This window comes from Pongo abelii, chromosome 2 (assembly GCF_028885655.2).
Source record: "Pongo abelii isolate AG06213 chromosome 2, NHGRI_mPonAbe1-v2.0_pri, whole genome shotgun sequence".
Classification (NCBI taxonomy): Eukaryota; Metazoa; Chordata; class Mammalia; order Primates; family Hominidae; genus Pongo; species Pongo abelii.
The window spans coordinates 64312825-64336346 of record NC_085928.1 but is presented as its reverse complement, the minus strand read 5'-3'; the positions used below and the strand labels follow the sequence as shown (position 1 = coordinate 64336346).

Sequence of the window (23522 nt, the reverse complement as noted above, 5' to 3'; positions counted from 1 at the left end):
CCATCACTGGCCATCAGAGAAATGCAAATCAAAACCACAATGAGATACCATCTCACACCAGTTAGAATGGCAATCATTAAAAAGTCAGGAAACAACAGGTGCTGGAGAGGATGTGGAGAAATAGGAACACTTTTACACTGTTGGTGGGACTGTAAACTAGTTCAACCCTTGTGGAAGTCAGTGTGGCGATTCCTCAGGGATCTAGAACTAGAAATTCCATTCGACCCAGCCATCCCATTACTGGGTATATACCCAAAGGACTATAAATCATGCTGCTATAAAGACACATGCACACGTATGTTTATTGCCGCATTATTCACAATAGCAAAGACTTGGAACCAACCCAACTGTCCAACAATGATAGACTGGATTAAGAAAATGTGGCACATATACACCATGGGATACTATGCAGCCATAAAAAATGATGAGTTCATGTGCTTTGTAGGGACATGGATGAAATTGGAAATCATCATTCTCAGTAAACTATCGCAAGAACAAAAAACCAAACACCGCATATTCTCACTCATAGGTGGGAATTGAACAATGAGAACACATGGACACAGGAAGGGGAACATCACACTTCGGGGACTGTTGTGGGGTGGGGGGAGGGGGGAGGGATAGCATTGGGAGATATACCTAATGCTAGATGACGAGTTGGTGGGTGCAGCGCACCAGCATGGCACATGTATACATATGTAACTTACCTGCACATTGCACACATGTACCATAAAACCTAAAGTATAATAATAACAATAATAATAAAAGAAAAAAAATCAATGAGAAAGATCCCTGGAAAATCCTCAAATATTTAAATAATGATAGCATACTTCTTAATAATTAATGGGTTAAATGGAAAGAGAAATTAGAAAGTATTTTAACTGAATAAAAACAATTTTGAAACTACATATCAGAAAGCAATATTAATGGGAAAATGTACAGAAGTCTATACAGGTTCTAGAGGTGTGACCAAAGACATTTAGACCCAGAATTCTCAAGTCTTTCAGTAGGATGTGTCCCTTTGGAATGCAGATTTTTTTTTGCCTTGGGTACATATGTGGCCAAAAGACCAGAGGAGATCCTTTTATAGTGCAGGCTCTGGGTAGGAGCTCCATTTGCCTGGATGTAAGAGAAACACTCAGAACATACATATGATAAGTCTCTCCCATTTTAAAACAAAAAAAACTTTCTTTATTCTGTGTACCCAATTATCCTCTATTATTTATTCAAACTTTTTGAAATTATAGTCTAAACTCAATCTACTCTACTTCCACACCACCATCACCCTTTCTCATTTATTTCTTGAAATCTGCCTTTAACTTCCACCAATCTTAAGTTCTTCCATGCAGATCAACGATAGCTTCCTGATTTTCCAATGACATAAAGACTCTTAAGATAGTATCTTGCTTTGCATTGCTGGCATGTTTCACAGGGTTGATCATGCCCTGCTCACATTCTCCCCTACCTTGGCATCCATGATAGCCAAGGTTCTTGGTTCCTATCTCTCTTTTCCTCTCTGCCCTTTTTATTCTCCCCAAGAACACTTTGCTTTATGTAGTAGCCCTTAAAGTGTTATCAATACCTAGGCTTCCATTCCTAGCCTTGACATCAAGAGATCTCTCTTTATGAAGTTACACACATCCATAGTTTTAATTATGATTAGTATAGTATATGCACGTATTTCTTACTTGGAAGACTTTAGTATATCTTTAGAGCTATTTCTGTTCCCAGTCTCATGGGTTTTTTTTTTTTTAATCTCTTTTCCATGCTGCAGCTCTCATGATCTTTCTGAAATGTTCATTTGCTATTAAAACATTTAATATTTCTCCACTACCGTCAGGGTAATTACTACTTCCTAGCCATGGTGGACAGGTGCATTTTCTTTCAGTTCTTGCCTACTTTTCCAGCTTCACTTGTCACCACTCCCCTGTGTACTATGCATAACATCTCTCACCTAAAATATTCACCCATCCTTCTGCCTACAATACCTGTTTTACAGTTTATTAACTACACAGGTTCTCAAACTTTATGCTTCTGTTCAGCATTCCTTAGCTTTTGTTGTATGAGTATTACCCATTCTATACCACATACAGATTTAAAAAATGATAATAGTAATGGCAACTACCTCTTATTGAGTGCTTATCATGCAGCTCACCTAATTATTACAACCATCCTATGAGATAGATAATAGCACTCTTACCCATATTCTATACTATCGAAAGTGGATTGTATTAGTCTATTTTGTGTTGCCATAAAGGAATACCTAAGGCTGGGTAATTTATAAAGAAAAGAAGTTTATTTAGTTCACAGCTCTGCAAGATATGCAAGAAGGGTAGCATCAGCAACTGCTTCTGGTGAGGGCCTCAGGAAGCTCCCAGTCATCATGAAAGATGGAGAGCAGGCATGTCACATGATGAGAGATGGAACAAGAGAGAGAGATGGAGGTGTCAGGCCTCTTTAACAATCAGATTTCATGGTAACTGATAGAGCAAGGGCTCACTCATTTCTACAAGGACTGCAACAACCTGTGATGAGGTATCCACCCCCATGACCCAAACACCTCCCACACTGGGGATCAAATTTTAACATGAGAGTTGGAGGGGATGAATATCCAAACTACATCACAGGCTTAGAAAGTTTAATGACTTACATACTGCTAAAAATACACAAGTCAAGATTTCGACTCAAGGCTATCTGACTCCTAAGCCTGATCTCATCAACTTCTCAAAATTCTTTCCTTAGTCCTTCCATCACATAAAGCATATTTTTATAATAGATATTATTAGAGTGTAATTGAAATACTTCATTATTATCTCTACTTCACTTAATTAAGGGGATCTTGAAAGCAAGGATTTTCTGTCAAGATAAGCTAAGTAAAGCTCCAATAATACCCCTAAAATCTCAGTAGTTTAACACTCTCATCCTACTTTTCCAACACTGGCCAGGAGAATAGCTGAGTTTATTGTGGTTGCTCAGAGACTCAGGCTCCCTCTTGACATATGTTTCCATGGCAGGGACGTGAAAGGACTGCAGAGTCAGGCACAAGCAATTAAATTTTAATAAGCAAGTAACAAATTCATATCTAATGGTAAGGAGGTGGACAAATCCAATTGAATAATACCATCCACTTATAAACAGAAAATGAGAATATTGTGAATAGCTCTAATGAGTATCACAAATTTTGTTTTTTTATATTCATTTCCTCTGTGCCTTGCACAGTTTTAGTGCAAAGTAGCAGTTGACTTAATAAGTACAAGTTTGTTGAATGAATAAATGAGTGAATGCCTTTCCAGAATCCAGAGATATGTGGGGCTGAAAGACTAGGGGAAGTGGGGGGAGTTGAAGCTAAATCATCTGAGTAACTTTCCCTAAAAAAAGAAGTATGATACACAAAGCAGTATCCATCCAGATAACAAAGGGAAGTATTTCTCAAGAGAGTTTGCCCTTAATTTTTTAGACAACAAGTATTGTAAGATTTCTTAAGAGAAGCTTGAGGGGAATTTATCCTTAGTTTGAGTTTCCTAAGCTGGTAGAGTTTATTAGAATTGGCCCTTTGCACGTGTCTCTCAATTTCTGAAGGAAGTTTAGGACGAATTTCTTTTACACCTCAATATCATATTGAGTAAAGAGTAATAAACTGTCAAGAAACCTGCCTAATTTGAACTCACCCTGTAAATGCCTGTGAAACTTGAGAGGGTTATTTGCCCTCTTAGTCTCACTATTTCTTCATTTTTAAAATACAATAATTAAGCTGGGTGTGATATCACAAGCCTGTGGTCCCCGCAACTCAAGAAGCTGAGGCAGGAGGATCATTAGAGCCTGGGAGGTTGAGGCCGCAGTGAGCTGTGATCACGCCACACTGCACTCCATCCTGGGTGATGGAGCGAGACCCTAACTCAATAATAAATAAATTAATTAATTAATCTATAAAATTATCTTCAGATTCAATATTTCTTTTTTTAATCTTCTGATTTTCTAATTATGGAGTATAAAATGCTTGTATTGAGCATTAAACAAAAACCTCAAATACATATTTCACATGATCTTGCCATTTTCTTTACTATAATTTATATGACCAAATATAAGATAAATTTCTTTTTCCCAAAATGACACCTCAAAAAATGAGTTAGTTTAAAATCAATTTTTTCAAAGGGTGCATTCTCAATTCCTTTGTCTTGAATAGCATTTCAGGCATTGAATGAACACATTAGCCCAAAATTGCCTTCACCAGTGTGAGTTTTATGTCTGCCTGTATTCAGATAGATAGATAGATAGACAGATGAGAGAGAGTGAGTTAACATGAACTCACTAACACTAAAACATTTAGTAAAAACTAAAACATTTTTATCATTTTAGTTTACATGACTAAAACAGTAAAAAAATGGAATTACAAAAATTAGCATATATTTAATAGTGATTCCTGGAGTCTGACCACACAATATTCAACTGTTGGCTACTGTGGTAAACAAGATTCCTTTAAAAGCAATATGATACATGGTTGTATTGTGGAGATTAACAAAAATAATAAAAGTTTTAATGCTATGTAAATGGATACTTATGGCTTGGGACAAAATTTCCAGTAACAGCATCAGAAATAGATACAAAATTATAAATGATGAACTCTGAAAATCTGGTGACTTAAAAGAATGTTTCCTTTGATGAAAAACCAATGTTTCATGGAATATGGAATGTTTTAATATTAAAGTTTCAACGTAAATTTGATATGAAAATATGTGATATTAAATACATCTTTGTAGCTAAATAAATTGGCTTTCTCATAGGAAAATGGGGAGTTATCTTACATTTAGTGTTGTTCTGTATTGGACATAAAAGATTTAATAGATTGTAATATTTGACATGGGAAATGACTACATATTGTTAATTGAAATTTTTTATTAGACAGTATATGATGTGATATCATTCTTGTAAAAATGTCTATCTACACAAAGTTACATCTTGGTAAGATGTTCACCAGTATATTGACTATGGTTATCACTAGATAGTGGTATGGGATCAAGGACAACTTTTTTGTTTTGGGCTTTTGCCTCTGTCTGAATTTTCTACAATATATATTATAATAATTTTGAATTTAGAAAAAAAAGAAATTAACATTGTCTTTGAAGCCATGTCTACTTCGTACCTCATTACTTGATCTACAAAAACAGATGTATTTGTCTAACAAGCTGTCTTTCATTTGTAGCAGTCCTCTCTGGTATATTATTTTTAATTTCCATCTCTCGTCTATACTTTTTAATATGAATGAAGTTTTCTCTCTTTGAATTTGTTATTAAAGGATAAGAAAAATTCTGTATTTATTATATATGTTCAAATAATAAAATAACACTTAGTGAGGCAAGTGAATCCAGTGATGAGTATTTCTTCATTTTCTAATATCAGAAAATTAATTCAGTTTTAGTCCTTGCCTTATTTCTAATTCATCAGTGTTAAAGGTGTTCTTAGTCCTCAGATGAGAATCCAGAATTCTGTGTTGAGGATTAGCAGGAAAAAGTTTCAAATTACATTGTCTATCTTGCTCTTCTGCCTGACAGAAAATCAAGCTCAGCTCTCTTCTTTGGATCCTAAAAATGTGAGTGTGCATGTCTACTGGGGGTGAGAGTTGGGAAAGTGAAGTACAGTGACCAACAGATCATATGGGAGCCTAGAGACCTCTAGCAGCAGCAGCCCTCGATAGTAAAGAAACATACTGACAAGGGCTGTCTGGATATGTCTTCTGTTTTGAAATCTGTAGCTTTACCTTTTCACTTAGTGTCCTCTATGGTTTCTTTATGTTTATTTTGGTTATTTGTTGTAATTTGTCCCTTAAAGATGAAAGGTGAAAGATAGTCTGATAAGCTTCTGTTTCAACATCTGGCGTTTACTACAGCTCTGTGAAGCTGATTTTTTTTCATCATCTTTGAATTTAGTGTATTTGTTCCCTTAAGACCAACGATTGCACAGACATTGCAATAAAATAAACTTCTCATTTTCCAAATTTTCTCTTTTGCCCCTCTCATCTTTTCGCCCCCTTCCCATCCCAATAAACAAGAAGACAGTCCTAGCGATGAATTCCTCAATGAAGGCATGCCAATTAATCAACCAGATTATACTTGTAGTTGAGACACTCTACAAAAAACTTTCCTTCACAAGGAGATTAAGTCTTCATGAGGAGTTAAAACCAGTTTAGGAAACAATTAAGGTATAAACTAAAACTGAATTGGTAACTCAGAGAAAGGGAAAAGTGAAAAAGAAGAAAGCACCATGGAGAATCTGGCCTTTCAAGAAAGGAAACGAGTTTCATGAGAAAGGAATAGTTACCAGAATGTCCTTGGCTGGAGAAAGAGCACGGGGAGAGGGTAAAGGTACATGTATTGGGATGGAGTGAACAATTCTGCCTAGAAAAGGCTGTGTTTAGATACTGAAAATGAAGGCACTTGATGAAAGGAAAATCATATTATTCATTTTATTGAGCAGTAGTGACAAGAAGGTGCATAGGGATTACGAATGATCCTGAAGACCAGAAACAAAAGTGCAGCCTTGTATAATAAACTCGAACTACCAAAGTATTGTAAGAAGTGATGCATCAAACTAAAATTACCATTTTCTGCTCAACATCACTAATCATCAGGGAAATGCAAATTAAAACCACAATGAGATACCACTTCACTCCTGCAAGAATGGCTATAATTTAAAACACACACACATGCACAAATAGATGTTGGCATGGATGTGGTGAAAAGGGAACATTTTGACACTTCTGGACGAAATGTAAATTAGTAAACCAGTACAGAAAACAGTGTGGAGACTCCTTAAAGAGTAAGAGTAAATTTACCATTCAATTCAGCAATCCCACTACTGGGCATCTACCCCCTAAAAAAGAAATCATTATATGAAAAAGATACATGCACACACATGTTTATAGCAGCTCAATTTGCAATTGCAAGAATATGGAACTAACCTAAATGCCCATCAACCAATGAATGGATAAAGAAAATCCAGTATATATACACCGTGGAATATTACTCAGCCATAAAAAAGAATGAAATAATGTCTTTTGCTGAAACTGGGATGGAACTGGAAGCCACTATTCTAAGTGAAGTAAATCAGGAATGGAAAACCAAATACCACATGTTCTCAGTTATAAGTGGGAGCTAAGCTTTGAAGACGCTAAGACATACAAAGCAATATAATGGACTGTGGAGACTCAGGAGGGGTAGTTGGGAGTGGGGAGAAGGACAAAAGACAACATATTAAGTACAGTGTACACTTCTTGGGTGAGGGGTGCACTAAAATCTCAGAACTCACCATTAAAGAACTCATCCATGTAACAAAAAACCACCTGCACCCCCAAAACTATTGAAATAAAAAGGTAAAAAATAAAATTATTATTTTTATTAGATTGGCAATGAACTGTAAAAAGAATGGAAAGGGGGGAGAAACATCGAGAAAACTTGGAAAATCGATGCAGTAATCTGGGTTTGAAGAAATAGAGCCTGGATTAGGGTGGAAATGATAATGAAGCAAAAAGAGTATCTCAATAAAACAATTCAGAAATAAAAATAATAAATGGTGACATACTGGGAAAGGGCAGAAAGAAAAAAACATAAAAGAGTTGGATATATCCAGAAGCATAAAAGGACTGTGGAACAACTGACAGAAATAGAAACATTGAGATGGGGCTCATTTCACAGGATTTGTACTTGTCCATATTCTTACTATTTTTTTGGTTCTCTAAGTAGCTGACAGCTAGTAAGAAGGACTTTGTTGTACTGACTTCAACGCGGTGCCCAAAAAAGGGCTTTTCTGGCCACTTATTGGTTAAGAGAGTGTTTACACAAAAGAATACAAAAGGGTTTTCAGGAAACCCTAAAATGATATTTTCCAATACAGAGAGCTGAATGTTCTCACTACTCTTTAGATATATCTGTTAAGTCAAATGTTAGCTTTTCTGTCTTACTTAGATGACATTTAGATTTATCGTATGTTTCACTTAACTTAGAATAAAAAACAAATATGTATATTTTCTATAGTGTCTTCTGGATTTACATGTACATCCTCTGAGTTTTAACAGCCCTTTTGAAGTCTAAGTAGAATAGGCAATACACTGTGTTCACTGATATCGTTTTGAAACTGTCTGACCCATTATTACATAAAGATGAGTATTTCACTTAATAAAGCCTTAGAGTAACACAATTTGTTACACCATAATTAAAAATGGACACATCTGTTCCATTTTAATTCAAATCCCTTTGAACATAATTACATAAAGCTGCAAGAACAGAAATTCTCAGTCTTAGATATTTACAATAAAAAATCATTCTGTCTACAGAAACTACATGGTCAAAGGACAATTTGTAAAATGAAGTCAAATAGAAGTCTCTCAGTCTGTATCAAAGCATGAAATAAAGTGAAGGTGCTAGATTAAAGTACTGTCCCCATATAAAACCTGTAATTAGTTAAGGAAACCCAGGTGAAAGAAAGTCTTTATAGAAAGTATTACCATTCCATCTTTGTGGAGAGGTACTACTTCTTTATATTCTCTTATCCCATAGAGAGATAAAAGAGAAACAAATACTAAGACTAAAGGGGAAAACAAATACAGGAGATACTCAACATGTATGTGTTACCTTTCAGCTTCCTAATAAATTATAAAATTTTCAGTCATATTAAATGGATAGAGGATATACAAAACAGTAAATCATCTTGAAAAGGTCTTGATATCCAAAATACAGGTATACCTTGAAGACACTGCCTGTTTTGTTCCAGACCACTGCAACAAAGCAAATATTACAATAAAGTGAGTCAAAATAATGTTTTCGTTTCTCAATACAAAAATTATGTTTACACTACACTGTAGTCTATTAATTGTGCAATAGCATTATGTCTAGAAAAGTGTACATACTTTCATCTAAAACACTTGATTGCTAAAAAATGCTGACAACCATCTGAGCATTCCATGAATGGGAATCTTTTTGCGGATGGAGGCTCTTGCCTCAATGTGAATGGCTGCTGACTGATCAGGGTAATGGTTGCTGAAGGTTGGGATGACTGGCAATTCCTCAAATAAGGCAAACAGTAAAGTTTGTTGCATTGATTTCATAAAAGATTTCTCTGTAGCATGCAATGTTGTTTGATAGCATTTTACCCAAATTAGAACTTCTTCCAAAATTAAAATGAATCCTCTCAAACCCTGCTACTGCTTTATCAACTAAGTTAATGTAATATTCTAAATCCTTCATTGTCCTTTCAGCCATGTTCCTAGCATCTTCACTAGGAGTAGACAAGAAACCACTTTCTTTGCTCATCCATAAGAAGCAACTCCTCATCCATTCAAGTTTTATAATGAAATTGCAGCAATTCGGTCATATCTTCAGGCTCCACTCCTATTCTAGTTTCTTGCTATTTCCACTACATATGCAATTACTTCTCCCACTGTAGTACTGAATTTCTCAATGCGGGTTGGAATCACCTCCTTCCATTTCCTGTTAATAGTGATATCTGACCTCCTTCCATAAATCATGAATGTTCTCAATGACATCTAGAATGATGAATCCTTTCAAAAAGGTTTTTAACTGAATTTTCCTAGACCCATCAGAGGAATCACTATCTATGGCAGCTATAGCCTCACAAAATGTATTCCTTAAAAAATAAAACTTGGAAGTCTAAATTACTCTTTAATCTATGTGCTGCAGAATGGATGTTGTGTAAGCAGGTTTAACAACATTAATCTCCTTGTACAGTTCCATCAGAGCTCCTGAGTGACCAGATGCATTGTTAATAAATGGTAATATTTTCAAACATTTTGAAAATATTGTGAAAAATATTGAAATTTTTTTTCTGAGCTGTAGTTCTCAACATTGGGATTAAAATATTCAATAAATCACCCTGTAAACAGGTTGCTGTCATCCAGTTCTTTGTTGTTCCATTTCTAGTGCACAGGAAGAGTAAATTTAGCATAATTATTAAGGGTTTTACAATTTTTGAAATGGTAAAGGAGCCCTGGCTTCAACTGAAGGTAACCAGCTGCATTCACCTCTAACAAGAGTCAGCCTGTCCTTTGAAGCTTTGAAGCCAGGCATTGACTTCTCCTTTGTAGATATGAAAGCCCTAGATGGATTCTTTTTCCACTGTGAAGCTCTTTCATTTACACTGAAAATCTGTTTAGTGTAGCCACATTCATCAGTGATCTTAGGTAGATCTAGAAAACTTGCTGCAGCTTCTCCATTGACACTTGCTGCTTAGCCTTGCACTTTCATGTTATGGAAATGGCTTCTTTCCTTGAACCTTATAACCAACCTCTTCTAGCTTTAAACTTTTCTTCTGCAGCTTCCTCACCTCTTCCAGCCTTCGTAGAATTGAAGAGGGTTAGGGGCCTTGCTCTGGATTTGGCTTTGGCTTGAGGGAATGTTGTGACTGGTTTGATCTTCTATCCAGACCACCAAATTTTTCTCCATATCAGCAATAAGGTTGTTGCACTTTATTATTTGTGTAGTCACTGGAGTATCACCTTTAATTTCCTTCAAGAACCTGTTGTTTGCATTCTCCAGTTGGCTGTTTGCTGCAAGAGGCCTAACTTTCAACCTGCCTCAGCTTTCAATAGACCTTTCTCTCTAAACTTAATCATTTTTAGTTTTTTATTTAAAGTGAGAGACGTGCAGCTCTTCCTTTCATTTGAACACTTTAGAGGTCATTGTAGGTTTATTAAATGACCTTATGTCAACAATATTGTGTCCCGGGGAATAGGGAGATCTAAAGAAAAGGAGAGAGATGGGGGAACGGCCAGTTGATGGAGAAGTCAAGAACACATACAACATTCATCTAGTTCACTGTCTTATGCGAGTGCAGTTTGTGGCATCCCAAAACAATTATAAGAGTAACATCAAAGATGCCTAATCACAGATCACCAGGACATATAATAATAATGGAAAAGTTTGAAATATTGTGAGAATTACCAAAGTGCTACACAGAGGCATGAAGTGAGCATGTGCTGATGAAAAAATGGCATTGATAGACTTGCTCAATGCTGAGTTGCCACAAACCTTCAATTTATAAAAATGTAATATCTGTGAAGCTCAGTAAAGCAAAGCACAATAAATGAGGTATGCCTGTAATTTTTAGATTAATAATAATCAAATGTAAAATTAAAGAAAGCAGAGGTAAAGGAAACCCTGTGATTTTAGAATGAATTCTGAGAATTTAATAACATGAGTTAAGTGGGAAGCCATGTACACAAATATTCCTGAAATGTAGGTTGTTCATCTGTTTTATTTATGTTTCCATATCCTGAAGATGACTTAATGAGGGGATGCAATCAGGATTAGCTAAGCAGTGAGAACTTGGAGGGATCAGGGTGGCAGTTAGATTTATATAAATATTTGCAGAGACTGGGAAGAGCAGATGCTCATATAATCCAGACAATGTGTGTGCACTTGATTTTAAAATAAAATAAAACAGTTGAAAGCCAAAATATAATTAATCAGAGGAAATGCTTTAATCAACATCTTCCAAATCTTTAAGCACTGCTGAAAAGATTAAAGAAACATAAAAGAAATTAAAATATGATATTCAAAAGGAAACCAGAATTAGTCTATTTCTGGCATTTTTCTTTTATTTCAGATGTGGGATGGAGTACACAATTAATTTGCATTTTCAATTGCTGTCAACTAGTGAAATTTCCTGGGTGTTTAAGGTACTAAATAAATTCCCTAAGACTTACTGTATAATTTACAATGTGGTAGTGATATCTGTCCCTTTATTATTAGTTTATTACAAGAAATATGTACACTTGCCCTTATTTCCTGTAATTCTAAACAGAGATCTTTCCAATGGAATGGGAGACAGCAAATTTAAATGAGTGTCAGTTTTATATTAATAGGTTAACTACATAGACTTTTTTAAAGTTGCATATCAAGAAGAAATTGGTACATCAAATCCATATGGTTATCCAATTTCTATCATGTAAACTCAAAATAAGAACAATTAGCTTTGAACTCAGTCTGGGGCTCAGTTCTTCTAAAGTCAATAGCTCTTGCTATTATTTCTGTTGTTTCCTCCCAATATTTGATGAGCTGCTCAATATGAATCTGTAGTTATTATTAGAGCTCAGAGAATAACAATATAAATGGAAAATTTTAAAACAATATATGGAGGAAATAAAAAACATAATATAAACATTTAAAGCTCAAAGCATTCATTTTTTCTAAATAGAAAATTTTGTTGGTAATGGAAATTACCACATATGTCTCACCAAAGTATTATTAACAGTTTGCAAAACGAAGGTGAGCCTCTACAGATAGTTAACAGCTTGCTACTCCGTTAATTTCAAGAATATCTTTGAGTAGAATGGGAGCCTGGTTGCAATTTCTGGCAGAAATATTATCAGCATCTACTAAACTTCTACCACAAAGTTTTTAGCACTAAAATCTTTGAAAGTTTATTCCTGCAAAAACATTGTGGAAATATTCTTATTTAAATGACAGGTGTCAGAATTTCTCATTATGTGCCATCCTATAAATAAATCTTAATAGTAGGGAAGACTATTTGAATAATCTAGATGATTTATTGTGAAATATTGACTGAAAAATAAAAGCAGCTATGTGGCATTTTTTTGTGTTCTACCATAATCAAGTTAACTCTGAAGAGCACTTTGCACTAATTTGCTTATATGTTAACTGTTTGATATTTTCTGCTAATAAGAGAAAAAAATCTGGATTTAAATGAATGAAAGACATACGGATTTTTGTGTCAGTCTCCCAATGACTTTTGTTTAGTGATTTATGTGCAATGGCCCTTTGATCCCCATATCACTAACCTTATTTACTTCATTTATAATAAGTTTACTACTATTAAAATAATTTATATTTTATTATCAGAAAATAATTCTGAACAGTAGCCCTATTTGATTCCTATACCAATGTCATTCTTTATCAAATGTCATTGTGTTACTCAAATTAGTGACTTTCACATAACAAGCTAAACTAATGACTCATAACCAAGCCCAATAATAATGCTGAATAAGAATATGGCCATTTCTGTCAACAGACTCACTGGAGTGATAAGGAGCAAAGACTAGTCATAAGAATGCTCCCTTGGTTCTATCTCCTTTTTTCTCAGTTCTTATCACTGTACCGCAAAAAGGGACATAGTGTTTAATTATTATGGCTGTTGAATACCATTTTCACCATCTTACCAAGCTCATCACTTGTCAAAAGGAAATGAAAAATTAAGTTCTGTTGGTGACTCTGAGACAGGGACACAATATCTGGAGATCTGAACATCATCTCTGCCATTATGTTGCTTTGTACTCTTCTCCTTGGGCCATTTCTGCAAGATGAGGGGATACGCGCCCCAAGGCACTTGTGTTCTGGGCATTGTCAGCAGCAGCCCATGGCATAAATGTAACCACATACGAGAATGGCTCATGAATCTGGAAGTATGCTGTCCTGGATTATGTCTCCTACCCTTATGTGGCTATTTAAGTGTAAAAATAAAGAAATTAATAGTAAATATTTAAAATTCAGTTTCTCAGTAATACAAGCCAAATAGCAAGTGCTCACAGCCCCATGTGGCTATTGGCTACCAAGAAAAGAGAAAATTCTACATAAGTGACTATGCTATGTGTATTATTTTCTGGAAGCAGAGGTAATACACACCAAAATTATCAACGTACAAAAGTATTAATTTGTTTCCAAGGAGTAATGAAGGTGGTAGAGTCATGTATACACAGTTTTGCATTTTGGGTTTTTTTTTAACCTTTCTCAGATCCTTTTATTTTTTTTTCTGACAATATAGACATGTGAAAATCCCTTGCTTTCTTTTTAACAAAAAAGTTCTTAGTATTGCTAAAAGAAAACTTCAGCTGAATTACATTTAAAGGAGTTTAATTGACCAATAAATGATCCGTCAATCGGGCAGACCTCAGAATCACAGCAGATTCAAGAAAGACACCGGCAACAGCCACATCGTGGAAGAAGATTTATGGACAGCAAAAGGAAAGTGACCTACAGAAAATGGAAGTGAGACACAGAAACAGATGGATTGGTTACAGCTCAGCATTTGCCTTATTTGAACATGGTTCAAACAGCTGGCTACATTTCATTGGCCAAAACTCAGTGATTGGCACAGGTGTGGGCCATGATAGGTTTACACCCCGACTTGTTATAATTCATGATGTACAGAAAAGCTTTTAGGCCAAACTTAATATGTAAGGAGGCAGCTTTAGGCTAACTTTGATGTAACAGAATATATAAGTTCCTGAATTCTGAAGCATTTCTTAATAGTCATACCGAACTCTGAAGGCATATACCTATACAATATTGTAGCAAAGATTTGTTTTAAATATTATTTACTATACCAGACTACTTGCTAACACTGAAAAAGACATACACACATACAAATAAAAACTATCAAACAAAAACACTTAAAAAATATTCATACTGTTATATATGTCAGCAATCTGGGAATGATCCGTTTCATGACTTAGATTTAATAATACCTATTGACATTTAATTTTCTATAATCCTCTGCTTATCAAGAGACAAAACACTAAGTAAAAACACATCAATATATGAGTGATTATAGACCATCACCATCGTTTTCAAACATACCAAAATGTATACATTCAAATACATTTTTACTTTCTCAACTAGTTACTTTTCAGAAAAATTAATTCCCTTCAGATTCTCTGAAAGTTTATAGCATTCATGTTATCAGATATTAATACTTCAGGAGCATAATTTTGTGTCTGAAAATAATTCAAGGTCATCTAAAGCCAAATCTGGGTCATAATTCTGGATAAAATCAAAGTGAAACTAAAAGTAGTAAGACTTTTTTTTCCTGTGGGAATAATAATGAGGTAGCATTTATTGAGTATCCAAGAAATATCAAGAAATGTTTACTGTTTAACATAATTATTCTTGTCTTCATCATTATTTTCCATCTTACAGATGAGGAAACAGCTGCTCACAGAAGTCTCATAACTTACCTAAAGTTACATGTCAGGCACATTTTAGAACAAGAATTCACACACAGAAATATCTAGCTAGTCTAAATCTAGGATGCTAAGGTTAATGCTCAATGAGACATTTTAAAATTCATTTCTTGTTTATAATCATTTTTACCTTTACAATTTCTATTATAAAAATGCCTATATTAATAATGATTCAGGTCAATATTGATTGTACATTTTATGATTTTGGTTTTTGAAAGAAAATAGCCTCTGAACCCAATTATTCCTCCAGACATATCTTGATTTTTTTATATAGAATAGCAATAAAACCCTAAAATGAAAATAAAACTCTTCAAATACTTACTAATTAAATTATTTTTTAACATTTCATATTATTTCACATAAGAACTTGAATTTTAATTGAAAAGTAAATATGTATTTGCATAAATTTGAAATGTGGAAAAAATATGAACTATAATTTGGATGCATATGTTTTAGTATGTTTACAAAAGATTAACAAAATTTGACATAAAATAATATTTGTTCAGATCTGGAACACAAACATTGATTCTAATGTATTTGTTTATGAAGTTGGAATACAGCTTTAAAATATGACTTAGAATGGTTATCTCACATGCAGTTCAGTAAGACAAAGGCTCATATAAATATCATGTACCATCGAACACTATCAATTAAGTATGTAAACCCAAGATAAAGTTGTTCAGGTGGCATACCAGACTAAGTGGAATTATTGCAGACAGTTTGTATCAATTAAGAAAGTTCAAGCAGTTATTTAAATACTTGAGGCTATTCATTAGCCCTTAAAGCTCACAGAAATAACCAAAGTGTAATTATATCCAGCCTAGTGATTGGCACTTAAGTTTATAAGAGGTTAAGAAAGCCCCACAGGTCATGATTGAACAAACAGCTCCCGATCACAGCACCAGTGATATCTTAGAAGAACACAATGACAGGGGAGAGATCTTGGTACTAAAGAATACGCAGTTTCTGAAAAGTGAGGAATTTTAAATAACTATTATTTGAGAAACTTTCCAGTGAATTAGCATAAAATATATCATTATGAATAATTCAGTTCATCTCTAACACCGTGTACATAAACTACAGGCAATTTTTTAAAAATTTAAAGTGTTATAAATCCTAAATTCAATCACAGAAGCAGTGTTAACAAGTACATTCCTTCTTGGAGGTTTCCTTTCTCTAGATGTGTCTTAACCAATTTAATCATGCTCCTAAATACTACCTCATGGCAGGCAATTAAGACTCTATAAGACTCAGAATATACACCTCCATACCCATTTCTTTTGAAAAAAGGAAAGAAAATTACTTAGCTATAAGCATACTCTCAACGAGTCATAATCACAATGACTCTAAACCTTTTAAACCCAAGCTCTTTCCTGGTACGTATAGAAAATATTTTATCCAGGAAGTTTAAAGTCATTCCATGTCCTTGCAAATAGGCAACTGTACATCCAGTTCTTAAGGACCAATGCATATCTAAAAATATTAGCTTTACAATTTTATATAGGTAGAAAATTGTGAATGGAGACAGTTATAATAATGACCCAGAAGAACAACAAAGAAAAGAAAACAAAAACTACTTCAATAGGTCTTAAAAAGGTGTCTCTCCACTTAAGGACACAACCATAAGTTCTCCCCCCCATAATTGCTGCTCTGGTTAACATTTTTTCACACAAAAATTATATGGTTTGCCAATGTTCAAAGATTTACAAAGAGTACTTATTAAATCTATGCTGAAAATAATTTAACTTGAATGATTCAGAATTTTCTGCAGAATTCTTTTCCTGTCCCAAGTGTCATCATTACATACGTACACCAGTTATCACTGAACAATCTTGTAGGTGCAGAATGCATCGGAAATGGACTTTCCCTGTACATACCTTAAAATATTGTGAGTGCTGGGTATAAAGCTTAAAGAAAAAAAATCAACATATCAAAGAGGTATCTGCACTCCCATGTTTATTACAGCACTATTCACAATAGCCAAGGTATGGAAACAACCTAAGTGTTCATCACTGGACAAATGGATCAAGAAAATGTGGCACATATACACAATGGAATGTTATTCAGCCATAAAAACGAATGAAGTCATGTCGTTTGCAACATGGATAGAACTGAAGGACATCAGGTTAAGTGAAATTAGTCAGGCACAGAAAGATATTATCACACAAATATGGGTGCTAAAAAGAAAATGAACTCATGAAGATGGAGTGGAATGATGGTTACCAGAGGCTGGGGAGGGTAATGGGAACTGGGGGATAAAGTGAGGATTGTTAATGGGTACAAAAATACAGTCAATAGAAGAAATAAGATCTAGTGTTCTATAGCACAATAGAATGACTATAGTTAACACTAATTTAATGTATATTTTTAAATAATTGAAAGAGTGGAATTAGAATGTTCTAAAATAATAATAATGGCTTGAGATGATGGATACCCCAATTACCCTGGTTTGAACATTACACATTGTATGCCTGTATCTAAACATCACATGTACCACATACATACATACAACTATTATGTACCCATAATAATAAATTTTAAAAATTAAATTAAAAAAATAGATAAAACATAAGTGGGGATAAATCTGCTTTTAGTTTATTTATGGCCACCTCTTAATAGCAGAGATCTGAACAAAAGTTTATTCACTGACATTTTTTAGATGTTGGGTTTACAGGTTAACAGCACTTCAGCATATACTGAAAAAAATAGCCCACCAATTTGCTCATACATACATATGCACACATAAACTTATACAACACAAAAGGACTTTAGCACACTCTTGTACAGAAGCAGCCATGTAGCCAGGAACTCACCACCACACTCTAGCTGCTGAAATGTCCTTCTCATCCCTATAGCTGTAGTGATTCCTGGGTCTTCATTTAATTTTCACTGGTGAGGAAACAAACGTCTAGAGTCTCCATTAACCCATTGCCTTGATCCTTGATGACATGAGAGCCTTAATAGTCTACCCTCACTGCTGGAAGATGAGGGTGTGGAGTGTGAACAAGAGGCTCTGTTTCCACTCCCATCCTGAGGCCCACTTCATAATGGGAGATGTGTTCCAGAATCTTGGGTTGGAAGTTAGAATAAGTTTCACCATAGAAATAAAAATCTGAAGACCTGAAACTTTCCAGATAATCAGTAATACAATTCAGCTACTTTATACAATTTTATGAACTAACCAGAATAAACTACTTCATATAATAAAAATATTATTAGAAAAATGCATTCTGAGCTTTTTAAAACTTAAAAAATAGTTTTTGAAATAGATCCTATTCACTGTTTAAAGAATGTTCACAAATTAAAATCACAAAGGAACAAATCATTTACTACTCTCCAAAATCATAAAATTTTACATAATTTTTAATAGACATACTTTTCAAATACTACATTGAAAAATGACCAAGTTGTAAATACTAAAGGCTAGGAAGCAAAGGGCTTTGCGCAATATAGAGGGGAAATGATAATTCAAATTACGTATTTTTGTGTACAATTTTTTTATTCTAGCTCAACTAGCTGTTTTATCTTTTCTTCTAAGACCTGATAAACTGGGTAATTCTCCCTTTTTATCCTGTATTTTCACTTTTGTCTTGCTCTTTACCGGATTATGCTAATTAGCATACTAACAAAACAAAATCTTCTCTTGATCCTACTCTCTACATTGACTAGTACTCCATTTCATTTCTCCCCATGCAAAGTAAAACTCTGAGTTGCCGTTACTTATTATTTCCAATTATTTTTTTCTCATTTTCTCCTAAACTCATTGCAACCAAGTTTTAAGCCATTCCACCAAAACTGTTCCTGCCGCAATTATTACTTACTTCTGCATTGCTCAATCCAATAGTCAGTGTTCTGCCCTTGGTCCAATAGCAGCATTTGACACATTTGATCATTCTCTCCTTTTAGGCACATTTTCCAGGACACCTTCCATTCTTGGTCTTTCTTTTCTCTCTGATCACGTCTATGTAATTGCTCAGGTTTTCTTCTCTATCTCCTCCCTTAGTGATCTTACCTCGTTCCACGACTTATGTTAGCACTTTAAAGACATTATTCCAAAATCTTTGGGTGTCTATGGTTTCTAATTAGAAGTCAGTGGCTTTGTGGATCATTGTTTCCCTGTAGGTAATGAGTCACTTTTCTCTTGCTGCTTTCAAGATTTTCTCTTTACCTTTGGTTTTCAAAAGTTTGACTATAATGAGATCGGGCATAGTTTGGGTTATGTTTACCTTGATCTGAGTTTGCTTAGGTCTTTGAATCTGTAATATTGAGTCTTTCACCAAATCAGAGAAATGTTCAGCCATTTTTATTTCAACTAATTTTTCTGGCTCACTCTTTTTCCACTCTTCTGGACTCCAATTACTGTTGTGTTGGACCTTTTGATGTTAGATTCTTAAATTTCTGTTCAAATTTCTGAATCTTTATTTTCTAGCTTTCCCAGATTGGATAATTTCTTTTGATCTTTCTTAAAGTACACTGACTCTTTCCTATTTATCTCCATGCTACTGTTAAGCCTGCCCATTGAATTATTTAATTCAGATGCTGTGTTTCTTAGTTATAGAAATTTAATTTGGTTCTTTTGTATGTTTTCTGTTTTTCTGTTGAGAATTTCTATATATTCATCCATTATAAGCACCTTTAGATTTCCTCACTGAGCACTGATATGGTTTAGCTCCAAATCTCACCTTGAATTGTAATAATCCCTGTTGTGGGAGGGACCCAAGGGAGGTAACTGAATCATGAGGGCAGGTTTTTCTCGTGCTGTTCTTGTAATAGTAAGTAAGTCTTACGAGATCGGATGGTTTTATAAAGGGGAGTTCCCCTGCACATGCTTTCTTGCCTACTGCCATGCAAGATGTGACTTTGCTTTGTGGAAGTGACTTTAGAACTGGGTAACAAGCAGAAGTTGGAAGAGTTTGGAGGGCTCAGAAGAAGACAGAAAAATGTGGGAAAGTTTGGAACTTCCTGGAGACTAGACGAGCTCAGAAGACAGGAAGATGTGGGAAAGTTTGGAACTTCCTAAAGACTTGTTGAATGGCTTTGACAAAAATGCTGACAGTGATATGGACTTGTTGGGAACTAGAGCAAAGGTGACTCTTGTTGTGCTTTTGCAAAGACTGGTGGCATTTTGCCCCTGCCCTAGAGGTATATGGAACTTTGAACTTGAGAGAGATAATTTGGGGTATCTGGCAGGAGAAATTTTTCATCAGCAAACGTTCAAGAGGAAGCAGAACATAGAAGTTTGGAAAATTTGCAGCCTGAAGATATGATAGAAAAAGAAAGCATTTTCTGAGGAGAAATTCAAGCTGGCTGCAAAAATTTGCATAAGTAATGAGGAGTGCAGTGTTACTCACCAAGACAGTGGGGAAAATGTCTCCAGGGCATATCAGAGATCTTCACAGCAGCCCCTCCCATCACAGGCCTGGAGGCCTAGGAGGGAAAAATAATTTCCTGAGGTCGAGTCCAAGGCCTCCCCACTGGCTGCCCTGCTGTATGCAGCCTAAGGACTTGGTGCTCTGTGTCCCAGCTGCTCCAGTAATGGCTAAAAATGGCCAAGGTACAGCTCAGGCCATGGCTTCAGAGGGTGCAAGCCCCAAATCTTGGCAGTTTCCACATGGTGTTGAGCCTGCAGGTGCACAGAAGTCAAGAATTGAGGTTTGGGAACCTCCACCTAGATTTCAGAGGATGAATGGAAATGCCTGGATGTCCAGGCAGAGATGTGCTGCAGGGACAGAGCCCTCATGGAGAACCTCTGCTAGTGCAGTGCAGAAGGGAAATGTGGTGTTGGAACACTCACACAAAGTCCCCACTGGGGCACAGCCCAGTGGAGGTATGAGAAGAAAGCCACCATCCTCCAGATCCCAGAATGGTAGATCCAACAACAGCTTGCACTGTGGGCTTGGAAAAGCCAAAGACACTCAATGCCAGTCCAAGAAAGCAGCAAGGAAGGAGGCTGTACCCTGCAAAGCCACAGTGGCAGAGCTGACCAAACCATGGGAGCCCACCTCTCACATCAGCGTGACCTAGATATGAGACATGGAGTCAAAGGAGATCATTTTGGAGCTTTAAAATTTGACTGTCCCACTGGATTTCAGACTTGCATGGGACCTGTAACCCCTTCATTTTCTCTAATTTCTCCCGTTTGGAACAGCTGTATTTACTCAATGCCTATACCCCCACTGTATCTAGGAAGTAACTAACTTGCTTTTGATTTTTCAGGTTCATAGGCAGAAGAAACTTGCCTTGTCTCAGATGAGACTTTGGACATGGACTTTTGGGTTAATGCTGGAACGAGTTAAAACTTTGGGGAGCTATTGGAAGGCATGATTGGTTTTGAAATGTGAGGACATGAGATTTGGGAGGGGCCAGGAGTGGAATGATATGGTTTGCTTCCGTGTCCCACCCAAATCTCACCTTGAGTTGTTATAATCCCCATGTGTCATGGGAAGGACCCAGTGGGAGGTAACTGAATCATGGGGGCGAGTTTTTCCCATGTTGTTCTAGTAATAGTGAATAAATCTCATGAGATTGAATGGTTTTATAAAGGGGAGTTCTGCACAAGCTTTCTTGCCTGCCACATGTAAGACATGACTTTGCTCCTCATTTGCCTTCCACCACGATTGTGAGGCCTCTTCAACCATCTGGAACTGTGTGTGAATTAAACCTCTTTCCTTTATAAGTTACCCAGTCTCAGGTATGTCTTTATTAGCAGCATGAGAGCAGACTAATACAAGCACAGTTAAAACGGCAACTTTAAAATCCTTGCCTGCTAATTCCAACAATGAGTCATCTCAGGGTTGGCCTCCACTGCTTCTTATTTCTCTTGAGAATGGTCACATTTTCCTGATTTTTTCATATGTTAAGATTATATTCAGAACATTGCAAATGTTATGTTGTAGAGACTCTATATTCTATTTTATTCCTCCAAAGAATGGAATTTTTGTTTTATTAGTTAATTTAATTGGACTGAAACTGCAAAATCTTTCTCTCTAGAGGTAGCTCAAATGTCAGTTCACTTTTGTTGTTCTTAGCCGAAGTCTTTCCCACACATGAATGGTGTAAGTGTCAGCTAGAGACTTGATAGAGTTTATTCACAGAGATTAGGCCTCCCTCTTCTGGCTCTCTGTTTCCCATTCACTTTCTACTACCTGTGGTTGCCCCAAATTCTGTCTTCTAATTCTTCAGACGAAAAAACTTTGAGGTTTTCCACTAGAGTTTAGACACTCTTTGCAGAAACTACTGAAAATGGCATTCAGGATAAAATCTACAAAATGAGAATCTCGCCCAATGCTTTTTACACATTTTAATTTTCCTCCATAATCGGCCTGGCTTATAAACTCCCACAGCCTTTGAGTCATTCTTTTGGTATTTTATCTAGAACTTATGGTTATTATTTGGAAGATGGTCAGTTAGATTACTCAAACATATTAATGGGAAACCAGCCCCCAGTTCGGACCATGACTTTAAATCTCTATGCTGAAAACTTAATTTCCAATTGGATGTTCCAAAGTTAACATGCTCAAGATTAACCTCCTGATCTTTTCTCCAACCCCAACCTGCCCCACAGCCAACCTTCCTCATCTCAGGAGATCTCAATTACATTCTTTCAGTAACTCCAGACAGAAAACTTTGAAGTTCTCTTGATCCTCCTTTCTCTCATATCCTTTATCCAGTCCTGTAGGAAAATGTGTTGTCTCCACCTTTAAAATAAACCCAAAATCTGACCACTGTGCTCACTTACACTGTGGCTATTATCATTTCTTGCAAGGGTTGTAGCAATAACCTCCTAACTGATCTCATTGTAACCATTTTGTCCCCTTGGTCTATTATATTCATGGCAGCAGACAGAATGATCCTTTACAAAGGCAAATCAGATCATTCTCCTTTTATTAACACTCAGATGGAGTTATCTTCTACCCAAAATAACAGCCAAATTCCATCAAATGAGCTGTAAGCCACAAAGATGTGCCCCCATTACCTCTGTGTCCTCTTCTACTACTCCTAATCTCCTAGTCTTCTTTCCCTTAAATATGCCTAGTGTGCTTTTGCCCTAGGGCTTTGACTCCACCTGTTCCCTCTCACCTGGAATGCTCTTTCTCCAAATCCCAGGTTAGCGAACCACCTCACCTCTATCAAGAGTCTGCTTAATCTTACCTCCAAAATGAGGCTGATTTTGACCCTCATATGTAATACTGAAACTTTCCCACTCTCTTTCCTGTGTCACCTGCCAGAATACAAGATTCAGGAGGTCATAGCCTTCTGTCCTCAGTGTGTCTCAGGTATCTAGAACAGTGGCTGGCTCATAGCAATTGGTCAATAAATATGTTGAACAAATGAATGGTAAGCCCCATCCTATCTGATCACAGAAAAAAGAATTTTAGTCATTCCATGCTATTCTTGTTCATTTCAAGTTTAAATGTTTTTCATTCAAAATGTCCCTTTTTCTTTCTCTCAACCTGGTACCTAATTTTTTCAGGGCCTTATATGGAGAGGCAGGAGGCCAGGAGGGGATGTCTGTCTGTGAGTTCCCTCTGAAATGCAT

General features: G+C 35.8%; 1 protein-coding gene across 6 annotated transcripts in view; it reads right to left on the bottom strand.

The window, feature by feature from the left end:
- The window catches only part of CSNKA2IP (casein kinase 2 subunit alpha' interacting protein), a 146492-nt gene extending 128438 nt beyond the window's left edge, over nt 1–18054 (bottom strand). For 2 of the 6 annotated variants that reach the window (XM_054551678.2, XM_054551680.2), the window contains exons 1-2: nt 17797–18054; nt 8733–8764 (exon numbers count right to left, since the gene is read on the bottom strand). The gene's annotated coding sequence lies outside the window, so the exon portion shown is untranslated. Of the gene's footprint in view, nt 1–8732; nt 8765–13910; nt 13995–17796 lie in introns of all 6 variants that reach the window. The other 4 variants (XM_054551682.2, XM_054551681.2, XM_063721870.1 and 1 more) reach the window with 3 other exon arrangements.
- Between the last annotated feature and the right edge of the window lie 5468 nt (nt 18055–23522).